The 11237-nt window shown below is 44.5% G+C and overlaps 2 protein-coding genes across 3 annotated transcripts in view; one reads left to right on the forward strand and one right to left on the reverse strand.

Moving 5' to 3' along the window:
• The window catches only part of LOC111867330 (glycogen phosphorylase), a 127288-nt gene that overhangs the window by 106616 nt on the left and 9435 nt on the right, over window positions 1-11237 (reverse strand). The gene's annotated exons all lie outside the window — the stretch shown is intronic.
• Window positions 1-11237, forward strand: part of LOC111867329 (serine palmitoyltransferase 2) — a gene marked incomplete at its 3' end in the record, with an annotated part of 39377 nt that overhangs the window by 3060 nt on the left and 25080 nt on the right. The window contains 1 exon segment of one of the 2 annotated variants that reach the window (XM_023857085.2): window positions 824-902. 2 annotated transcript variants of the gene reach the window in all.

Below are 11237 nucleotides of genomic sequence, written 5' to 3' on the forward strand. Positions count from 1 at the left end.
TGTCTCACTACCACCACCACTTCTCTCTCTCTCTCTTCTGTACTTGTGTGTTGCTTTGATTAGTGCTGTGCAGTGCAGTGCAGTGTAATTTACAAGAGCGCGGCTGTGAAGAGAAGATTTTATGTGTAATATCTCGAGTTTGTAATTCAGCGAGACCGTTATGGCTCCTGTGTTTTAATTGCGTTATCAGGAGACGACTAATGTGCAACACTGAATTATAAAGTGTACAAACAGCGATAGCGCTATAATTACATGTAATTGCTGGTGGTGTGTATATAAGAAGTAAATAAACTCGTTCATCCAATCCAGAACCCGCGTTATTAGTCACTAATACACAACACAGTATTATAGGGGGGCACGCGGTAGCGTAGGTGCTGAGGCACTATGTTACAAGCCTGAAGATCGCGGGTTCGATTCCCGATGTCACTGAATTTTTCAACTGACCGAATCCTTCCAGCCACAGTGTGTCCCTCGGGTCGACTAAGCCTCTAACAGAAATGAGTACCAGGAATCTTCATGGGTGCAAAGGACGACCGGCGCGTAAGGCTGACAACCTGAACGCCATCTGTGAGCAGTCTAGAAAATGTGGGAGCCTCGACGTCTCACAACCCTATGGGCCCCCACGGCCTGTTACAGGGACAGTTTTTTTTTCTGTATATTACAGGATTCCAGAATCCAATTGAATCCTTGGAAAACAATGCGCTCGCATGTCGGCCCTTTTGTGCACACCTTCCTTCCGCCTCGATGTGATGTGTATCAGTACAGGGAGCGGAAGCAACGTCACAACACAGCGACAGCTCACTTGCTACCCACTTCAGTGTAGAAACTGTTCGTCTGGGGTAACGATCTATCAGCATATTGGATTCTTACTAACATCAACGGAAAGTCACGTTACATTAACGGTAAGTTGAAGGGAAATACATCTGAAATTCGAGGGGTGGAGCGGGGAGGCGTCGTATATTCTCCCATCTAAACAACATAACGACACAGTTTTAAGATTTCACTTATCAAGTAGATTATCGCAACGCGAAAGAAAAATTTCTTGTTTAATTCTGACACGCTAATTCCAGATCTGTACAGAAAACAAATCAGCATCGAGTCACAGTTTTGTGTACTGAACTTTCTTCGGAATTTGTCCACTTTCCATTCGAAGATATTGAAATGTCACATTACACGACTTGAAGAGAGACGAATTCCGAAGAGCTTTTTAAACACATGACCCCAAAAGACGAAAGAACATATGGTGACCACAGTAAATCCGGAGGGGCCAACGCACTCTTCAAAGAGGTCGGAACATACCAAGTACGGCCTAGGCCGCGCCATAGCTCAAGCGGTCACTGACTTCCCACAGCGGCGGCCCAGGTTCGGTCAAGTGGGATTTGTGGTGGACGAAGTAGCGCTCGGGCAGGTTTTCTCCGAGTACTTCGGTTTCCCCTGTCAATTTTCATATCACCAAATTCTCCATCATCATAATCACCCGGGGCAGGTACAATAGGCCGATCGGTAACCGAGGTGCCGAGTGGACGCAGCTGGACTCTACCCCCCACTATGCGAATTTAATTTTTTAATTAAGCACGGTCTAAAGCGTGATGGTAATGAACTGTGAGCCAAAACAGCGTTATTTTATATGTTCATACTTCCTGTTAATATTCTTGCGAATTTTTACCGTCATGTTATAGCATAACGTTCGATGGGTGAATTAAATTTCCTCGTTTAAGTAATGTCATTGTTTCAAATTGCGTGATAAGCAGTACGCATTTTCCACACGCCTTGCAGACACAAAAAGCTGTCTCAGCGTACCCGATTAGGTCAAATAATGGCCTATTCGTATATGTTATCGAAACAAGTCAAAATATGTCGTGCAGTGTTATTTAACGATGCTTTTTCATCTCTACAGGTTACTACTGTGGGCTGACTACATTGTTTCGACACTGTATTTCGTAACATACAGCCTAGCGGTATGTCGTGCCGAAACATGTTCGAAATGTTAACAACGTAGTGTCTCTGGCCTTACGCGCCGGCCACCCTTTACCCCCAGGAAGATTCCTGGTACTCATTTCTGTTAGAGGCTGAGTCGACTCCAGGGCCATAGTGCGGCTGGAAGGATTAGGTAAATTGAAAAAATCCATCTCATCGGGATTCGATCCCACGACCTTCCGGCTTGTAGCATAGTACCTCAACCAACTACGCTATCGCGTGCCCTTATAATAATAATACTAATAATGAACTATCCCGCCTCGTGCAGCTGCGGTTCCCAAGCAAACATTTCCTGTGGCTGCATTTAAAAGTTAAAAATATTTTGTGGTCACATGGCTTAAATATATAACTTTTTATAAAGTAAATGAATTATGAAGACAGCATCAACTCATAATTTACAGCAAAACGCGATGTCATTATTTTAACAGTGGCCAACTGAATAGCAAGGTCACGTGACTGTTGTTCGGAATACTAAACATTCTCGTCTGTCTGTCAGTTGTGGTACATGTTTTTCAAGGCTTGTAACCATATCGCACAGACCCACAAAACAACCTCGTGGGAAGGAGCGTCAGTAAACATGTCACAAATGGTTATAAAACGTAAAACATATGACATCCGAACCTGAAAAAACAAATTTATTTCTCGACATATCCTCCACCAACACTGATGCATTTTCCCATCATTTTATCACTGCGTCGAAACCCGCAGCATAGATTTTTTTCGACTGTAATATCAGCCACTTCCCCACCTCCGTTTCTACCTCTTCGTCATAACCGAAACGTCTGCCAAACAGTTTTGAACCGCTTTACGCGACAAACACTTTCCGCCGTAAACAGGAAACATTTCTTTCCGAATATCCTCAGTGCTGAGTCCTTTTACCCACAAAAACGCACAACAGAACGCTGCTCTTCGGTATTACACGCCTCGAGAAATGTCGCCATTTTGACTACTGAAACCTTCCTATGAACATGCGCATGCGCGTCTGCTACCCACACTGTCATCAACGCGGACAGTGCTGTTACCTGGTGATACACATAGATAACCTATTACGTCCATTACTTTCATTTTTGACCTATTTACTGACTCTCCCTCGTAGAAAACGCTAACGAATTTAGGCATAAAAGAAATTCGTTTCAAAAGTGGGAAAATATTTTTCAACAGAAAACTTATTTATTACTCATGATAATAACTGGTGCTCATGCTTAAGATGCACTGCTTTAAGGGATTAATACATCAACATTCAAGCACTCGTACAAGTATAATACATGTTATCTGTTAGTTCTTAATTCCTTTCGGGCGATTAAACTGTTGACGGATTAGTGCGCAACACCACGGAATATTGCATTGCAGCAAGTTCCGTCAACGCCCTGTAATTCACACATTATCATCACTTAAGCCGTGCGGCAGCACAAAGACGCGCCGCGCCGCGCCACGCCACGCCTCTCTTGCGAAAGCAGGTGACGCCAGGTGCGCCCAAACACCGTTACGCAACTTACACCCGTAAATCAATCTTTTCGGCTCTGCTGCTGAAATTAACAATAAAATGACGGTCACGGCTTCTTCGTCACTGCTCTCTCTCGGTTAATTTAACGAACCTTTATTGTCGGTATAGTGACTAGCTACCGGCTGGACGAGCGAGGGTCGGAGTTCGAGTCCCAGTACGGGCAAGATTTTTCTCAACTTCGTCCAAACCGGTTCTGGGACCCACCCATTCAATGGATACCGGGGGCTCTTTTCCCGGAGGTCAAGTGGGATTTGTGGTGGACAAAGTGGCGCTGGGGCAGGTTTTCTCCGAGTACTTCGGTTTCCCCTGCCAATCTTCGTTCCACCAATTGCTCCACAATCACCCTCACCTATCATCTGGGGCTGGTGCAATAGACCAGAAGTGGCCGCAGTACAGGGACTTAGTCCCATCCCACTAGCAATAAAATAATAATAAAAAAATAGACATGAACGAATTTTTCGGAGAAACCTGCTACCTCCGTCTTCGGGGTTGAATTTTTCCTCCAAAGCGTTAGTTATCAATTTCATATATCAGAACACTGTAATACCGCTCTGTAACAAGTTATCTTCCTGCAGTACTGCTGTGTATCATGCCGGTGACAAGGCACTGACAAAGCCAGCCTTGTCTGCTGGAACAGAGGAAAATTTTCACGTATTTATCATAAGCTTCCTTTGCGGATTCTACATAGCTCACAGGCCTTGACGTTCATTTGCAGGCGACACCAAGCTACGCATTTCTGACAGAAATCCATTGTCAGAAACTGATCACACTGCAATGACAAAATTTTAATTTTGTTAACTGTTCATTGTATCGTGATAACTCGAACTGTGAGTCACGATGTACTCTGAGGGGCGTCACCGGGTACTCAAGAATTACTAGAAATATAATTATATTTACGCACGGTTTTGACTGCCTGCGAAGTTGCTGCTGGTCCCCACCAGCACAGCGATTCTTGGTTCCGAATCCCACAGGACTGGAGACCATATTTCACTGTCTAACCTCACGGTTTTGGCAAGTCAGTAAGATTTCATACAGGCGTTTGAGAAAAATATACCTGCAGCCGATGTTCACAAATAGTTCCGTGACGGTACAGGAACATTTTATAGCTTACTGTAGGTGTAGAGAGGCTGTAAAGCTATTTAGGTTCCTGCTGTCACCGTACAGCCTGATAGGGACCTGCAACAGTGTGCAGAACTGCACTTTTCGTGACTGTACAGGAACATTCTATAGCTTACTGTGGGTGGAGAGAGGCTGAGAAGCTATTTAGGTCCCTGCTGTCACCGTACAGCCTGATAGGGACCTGATATCCTGACTAAGAGTTTCTTTGGGTTTTCTCTGACCTCTCCCCTGGGAAAAGAATCCCTGGTAGCCACTGGAGAGGATATTGGATGGGGCCCAGAGCCGACATGGCGCTGTGCAGAAGGAAAAAATCTCTGCCTTCGCCATGAATCAAACCCCGAATCTCTGAGTGAGCCACATCAGCTTTCTCGTGCACAGAGCATCATGATCCATCCACCCATCCATCCGCTGACCACGGGAGCATCACAGGGTCCTCGTGCCGTTACCCAGACCAGGCGCGGTGCGATATTGATCCACGCTACAGCTGCAATGTTCGGGGGCGGGGAGTCTGGCCTCAGTCTTCAGGAGGGCAGCGCATCGAACCCCCAGACTAAAATTCTACCCCACACCTACCGAATTCTATCCTACATTTCAATCCACCCATCATCTACTTTAGGAATGACTTTGTTTAGAGTGTGTCTCAAATCTCATCCCATAAAATATTTTAAAAAGAGTGCGCCCCAGTACCGAACTGGATGGGGGGGGGGGCTTCCAGCTGGACGCTGCGGAAAAGAGAAAAATCTCTTGCCTCTGTCGGGAATCGACACAGATTTCTCGGTTTCCAATCTATAGCCTAGTCACTACGAGTATACAGAATGAGATAAAAACATAAAATTAATGTACTTTCCTATGCAGTACAGCCTGTACGTATGAGTGGTTGGCCTTGTGATGAATCGACAACAAATTCTGCTACTTCACTCGCATCCAGCGCAGTTCAGTTGTTCTCCTAATAACGTACTTCTGTCTGTTAATATTGTGACATGTAGACCATTTATAAGCAACGGCCGATATACGCGCACGCAACAATAGAAAACATATTGCAAGAATTGTTTTATATATGGCCCGCGCCACACCCATCGATAGGCAACGGTCGCAACACGTTCCCGCAGAAGCGTACCGTGGAATGGGACGTCCATTTATAGGCAACGGAACGGTAAACACACCTATGAATTGCTGACAGGCGGTGTTTTCCGTAGAGTCCGCTGTGAGGCTATATGACGCGGAATTCCAAGTGAGCAGTGGGTCAGTGGAATGAGAATTGACGGAGTACAAAGGAGTAAAACGGAGTTAGACTGCGAAAAGTAGACTCAATATTGTAGCTACAGTAAAAAGGTAAAGCTATCCTTGCAACAGGCCGTGGGCACCCATAGGGTTGTGAGACGTCGAGGCTACCACATTTTCTAAGACAGTCGGCTCGCAGATGGCGGTGAGGTTGTCAGCCTTACACGCCTGCCGCCCTTTACCCCCAGGAAGGTACTAATTTCTGTTAGTCTGAGTCAACCAGCAGCATATAAAAAAGACAAATCGTCCTCTCGTCAGAGAGGGCGCCCCACGGAAACAACACCGTAACTGTCAAACAGCTCGATACCAAGACTTACTGACTGACGTCAGTCGCAATGTGACTTTGACTTGACAATTAAGAGTAGCTCCGGAGTCCGAGGCAAGCACTTAGCATTCCCAAGGATACGTAATTGAATCCTCACGCTTTCAATTCTGAACCACTGGCTGAATACCGTTGCCCCTACCCAGTTAGAAACGTATAAATGTTCTAAAAACCTTGGCACAATTTCTGCATATAAGTTTTTCACAGCGGTGGATAGAAGAGTTCTATCTTCTGGTATATAACACTGTACAGTCCAGTGAAAATTAACTGACATTTCGGAAGTACATATCACCTCCATCTTCAGCGTCAAAGAGTAAGCCTAACAAGAAACCAACATGAACCAGTTCTGCCTGTTTATGATGGTATATTGTTTGGCTTATTTTTCGACCATGAAGATGGAAGCGATGTTTCTCCGAAACATCGGTTGACTTTCATTATATCATAGAAGATATAAATTTTAGTCACAGTAACACGAAATTAAAAAAAAAATAAACTCTCTGGGGCCTTTCCAAAATGGGCCAGATAGAACCTAGTTAATACAGTGACTAAGTTATCCCAGCTCCCAGAATTAGGCTGTAGATTTGTTTCACGCAGTAACTAATTTTAGAAAACTTTTATCGATTCATATGGTGCACACTAGCCTGTTAACACTTTCTCTACACGTACTGGACATAAAAGCGTACGCACAATGGAACGCTACGTTTGTGTGTCACGTGATGCGTTAATCGAGCACCGCTCGTTGGGTTTTAGTCAGTACCAGTACCAAGGAGGGTGACATCTTCTGTATGGGGACTCTGGCTCCAATCGTATTTTGCAAACAGAAAAAAAAATATTCTATTGATGATGTTTCCGTTCAGAACCTTCTTCTCTGCTGTCCAAAAACAGATATAAAAAAAATAGAATATACAAAAATATAATTTTGCCTGTGGTTCTGTATGGGTATGAAACTTTGTCTCTGACATTAAGTGAGGAACATAGACTGAGGGTGTTTGAGAGCAGGGTGTTGAGGACAATATTTGGACCAAAGAGAGGTGAAGTGACAGGAGGTTGCAGAAAACTGCATAATGAGGAGCTTCATAACTTGTACTCTTCTCCAAGTAAAATTAGAATGATCAAGTCAAGGCGGATGAGGTAGGCAGGCCATGTAGCACGAGTGGGGGAGAGGAGGAATGCATATAGAATATTGGTGGGAAAGCTAGAAGGAAAGAGACCACTGGGAAGACCAAGGCATAGGTGGGTGGACAATATGAAAATGGATCTTAGAGAGGTAGAATTGGAAGGTAGGGATTGGAATGATCTGGCTCAGGATATGGACCAGTGGAGGGCTCTTGTGAACATGGTAATGAAACTTCGGGTTCCATAATATGCTGGGAAATTCTTGAGTAGCTGCAGAATTGGCTTCTCCTCAAGAAGGGCTCAGCTCCTTAAGTAAGTAGCAACCAGTATTGAGAAGATGTGACGTACACAGAAAACAGTTGGGCGACTACAATACCGGGCGATTACACTGGCCGCGCGGTCTAGGGCATGAACTGTCTTCGCCCCCTCATACACTCCGACCGTGGGTTCGAATCTCACTTGAGGCATGAATGTCTGTGTGCGTTTATTATGTTTTTGTGCTGTCCTGTGCGCAGGTAGCGGCCTTGGGACGTCCAAGGAGTTCTACTGTGTAAACAAGATCAAGAAACTGAAGAAGCGACCAAGGCTCAACAGAGGGCTGTAGAGACATAGATACACAGACTTGAATATCGGTCTAAAAACATTTACAAAAAGGCTGAACTTAAACTTCATAGAATTTTCCACAGTCGCACTATAAACAGATACATGGTATTAAAATGTCGACTTTTTATTCCGATGTTCTATATTAGAAACATTTAAATTTCATTTCAAACTTAACATTTTAAACAGTTTTCGATAGTGGAGTCGCGACGCCTCGGTAGGTATAGCGACCAGGCTACAGATTAAAACGACCGAGTAATTGGGGATGCACTACCAACAAGGGAAAATAATTTTCCTCCTCTGAACAGCGTTCACGCTGACAAGAAAAAGCCTATCCAGCCCTTTAGTCAATGGGTGCCGGGGGCTCTTTCCCCATGAATATCCGTAAGACGAGTCTAGAATGTTTCCGCACGCAATCTTCATAGTAACCCCCCCTTAACCCCTCTCCTGTTGCTACCACTTTGGACCATAGGGCATCCGTGAAACGCTTTGTTTTTACTTCAGTTTCTTAAAAGCAGGACACTCGGTAGGACTCCGTGGACGGGGGATCATCCCATCGCAAGGCCGCTACCTACACAAACACAGATATCTATGCCTTGAGTGGGATTCGATGCCAGCGCTTGGACGGGCGAAGGCAGCTCATGCCTTAGCTCACACGACCACTGTGATTGGCAATCTTCATAGTACACCCGACCATAAAACATTCAGGAGACATTAAGTTCTACTGCGTTTATTATTAAGACAAAAGGGCACGCGGTAGCGTAGTTGTGTAAGGCACTACGCTACAAGCCGGAAGGTCGCGGGTTCGATTCCTGATGAGGTGACAGGATTTTTTCAATTGACCTGATGCTTCCAGCCGCACTATGGCCCTGGGGTCGACTCAGCCTCCAACAGAAATGAGTACCAGGAATCTTCCTGGGGGGGGAGGGGGGATTAAGGTCGGCAACCTCACAACCTCACCGCCATCTATCAGCCCATTGTCTGGAAAACGTGGGAGCCTCGACGTCTCACAACCCTATGGGCCTCCACGGCCGGTTACAGGGATAGCTTTACCTTATTAGGACAGATCGAATAACATGATTAGCAAACATCAGCAAAATAAACGAGTCATGCAATCACACGCACTTTCGTCTCTTTATGTCACCTACTTCTTAGAACATCGCTGATACATTACCTTACTAATAAGCACAGCAGCCTCGTGTAGAACGGGGCGCTGCGATGCTCTGAACTTGTATTCGGATACTGCTGGGTCCGAGTCTCGGCTGAACAACGGATATCCTAAGTTTTTTTGTAGACTTCTTCAGTGCCCCAGGCAAATTCCGGTATAATACCTCTGTGGTCTAGTGGTCAGGGTTCCTGGCTACAGATCCAGAGGTCCCGGGTTCGATTCCCGGCGCTTTCTGAGAAGTGGTGGGTCTGGAACGGGGTCCACTCACCTTCGTGAGGATAATTGAGAAGCTATTTCAATGAAATGGCGGCTCCGGTCTAGAAAACCGAAGATTAACGGCCGTGGGGATCCGTCGCGCTGACCACGTGACATCTTCTATCCGCTAAAGTTGGCACTAACTTCGCCGACAAGCGGCGATCGCTCTGCCGGTATAGTTCGCTTGCGACTAAACGCCACGGAATTTGTTTTTAGGCCAAGAAAGTTTCTTTCCAAATCCTTTCCAATTCGTTATTCAGTCATCCTACAATTAGGCACTATACGTGCCTATACGTATAATCCAGATATTCAAAGCGTGGTAAAATAACCCATATGTCACTCCCCTACGCAGCAGGATAAAGCACAAAAATTTGTTTTATTCTTATTCTTACTCAGATCCTTTCGAACAGTTAATGTTCTATATAAAGACATGAGTGTCGGGGGTAGGAGTGAATTAGTAATGAAAACTGCCCTTTATGAGGGGATTCAATTTATCTGTCTACTGGATTTCATTATGTGATTAGAAACAATCCCATGCATGACGGAGGTTTCTTAGTCTTTCAGCGTGTTTATACTCCAAAAAACCACGATACAGATTTCGACGTAAGTGGAACTTAAGTACTAACGCCGATCTTTTTAAAAGCCAGCAAAAGTGTTTCCGAAGTCAACTGTGAATATGAACACACAAGATAACATAATACCTAACAGGTGAGGAAGAATATAAATTAATTTATGAAAGGCTAAACATTTTCACAACCTTCATTTTTTTTCCAATATGGCAGCATTACAAATGGCCGTGGCCATGGTAACTTGCACGTCCGCCCGATGTGACGCGATAATGTCAAAGATTCTGTCTCATGTTACGGTCTGATAACGACTCGTGAAACTTTCAAATGAACACAACCGACTGGGTTAGCTCAGCGGTAAATCTTAACACCATAGTTTTTGTGACTTGACTCCCAAGATGGAAAAAGGGATATTCCAGTTCTTAATTCACTTCTTGATGCAAATGTCAATTGAGTGTAGCAGTTCACAGATGAGACCTGTGTGGGCAATTTTGAAAATGCAACTTCTTGTCATGCTCGTTGACTGGTGGTATGCTATGACGTTAATATTCCGGAACACTTAAAAGGGCGAAGGCACACCAAGGAAACTGACAACCGCAACGCAACCGCAATTTCCATAGGGGATTGTTATCAGTAGGGCTGGGATTTCTGTGACCTAAAAGCTTTGAAAATATGCATGCATTTATGCCCTAAAAATGGCAAAATATGACAGAATGGCCCACAAAAAATAAGGAAATAAATATTTGCTATTAATTTATCTACATCAAAGTAGTTCTCTCGCACCTCTCCTGCTACCCTATGCAGAGCATGTGCGAGACACGTTGCATGAATCATTTTGGGATACAGTACCTGAAGTCCCTTTGCTGCCTTTACCATATATGGAGCGGCATCCGTTAAGAAGAGGAGCACATTCTCTCGTTCTACCTTATTTGGCCACAGCAAATTCATCGCATTGTCGAAAACAGCAGCAATGGAAGAATCATTCACTTTTGCCAACACCTCACATGCCAATAGGAATATATCTCGAGGCTAGTCATCTTTCAGTATACCAAAAACAACATTTGCTACAAATCTACCACTTACGTCGGCAGTTTCGTCGATAGACACCCATATTTTATTATTTCCGACACAGTTTCTTAGTTTATTGGTGGAAACATCGTAGCAGGAAGTGAGATAGTTCTTTCTTAACGTGGATTCGGTCGGAATGGGATGAGTTGTATATTTTTCGAGGAAGTTTCGGAAACTGGGTGTATCTACTTTATGTAATGGAATATTTGATGAAACCATCATAGTACAAAGATCCTTTGAAAACTCGGAGGCATTTTCTGA

This window comes from Cryptotermes secundus, unplaced genomic scaffold (assembly GCF_002891405.2).
Source record: "Cryptotermes secundus unplaced genomic scaffold, Csec_1.0 scaffold2387, whole genome shotgun sequence".
NCBI classification, from domain to species: Eukaryota; Metazoa; Arthropoda; class Insecta; order Blattodea; family Kalotermitidae; genus Cryptotermes; species Cryptotermes secundus.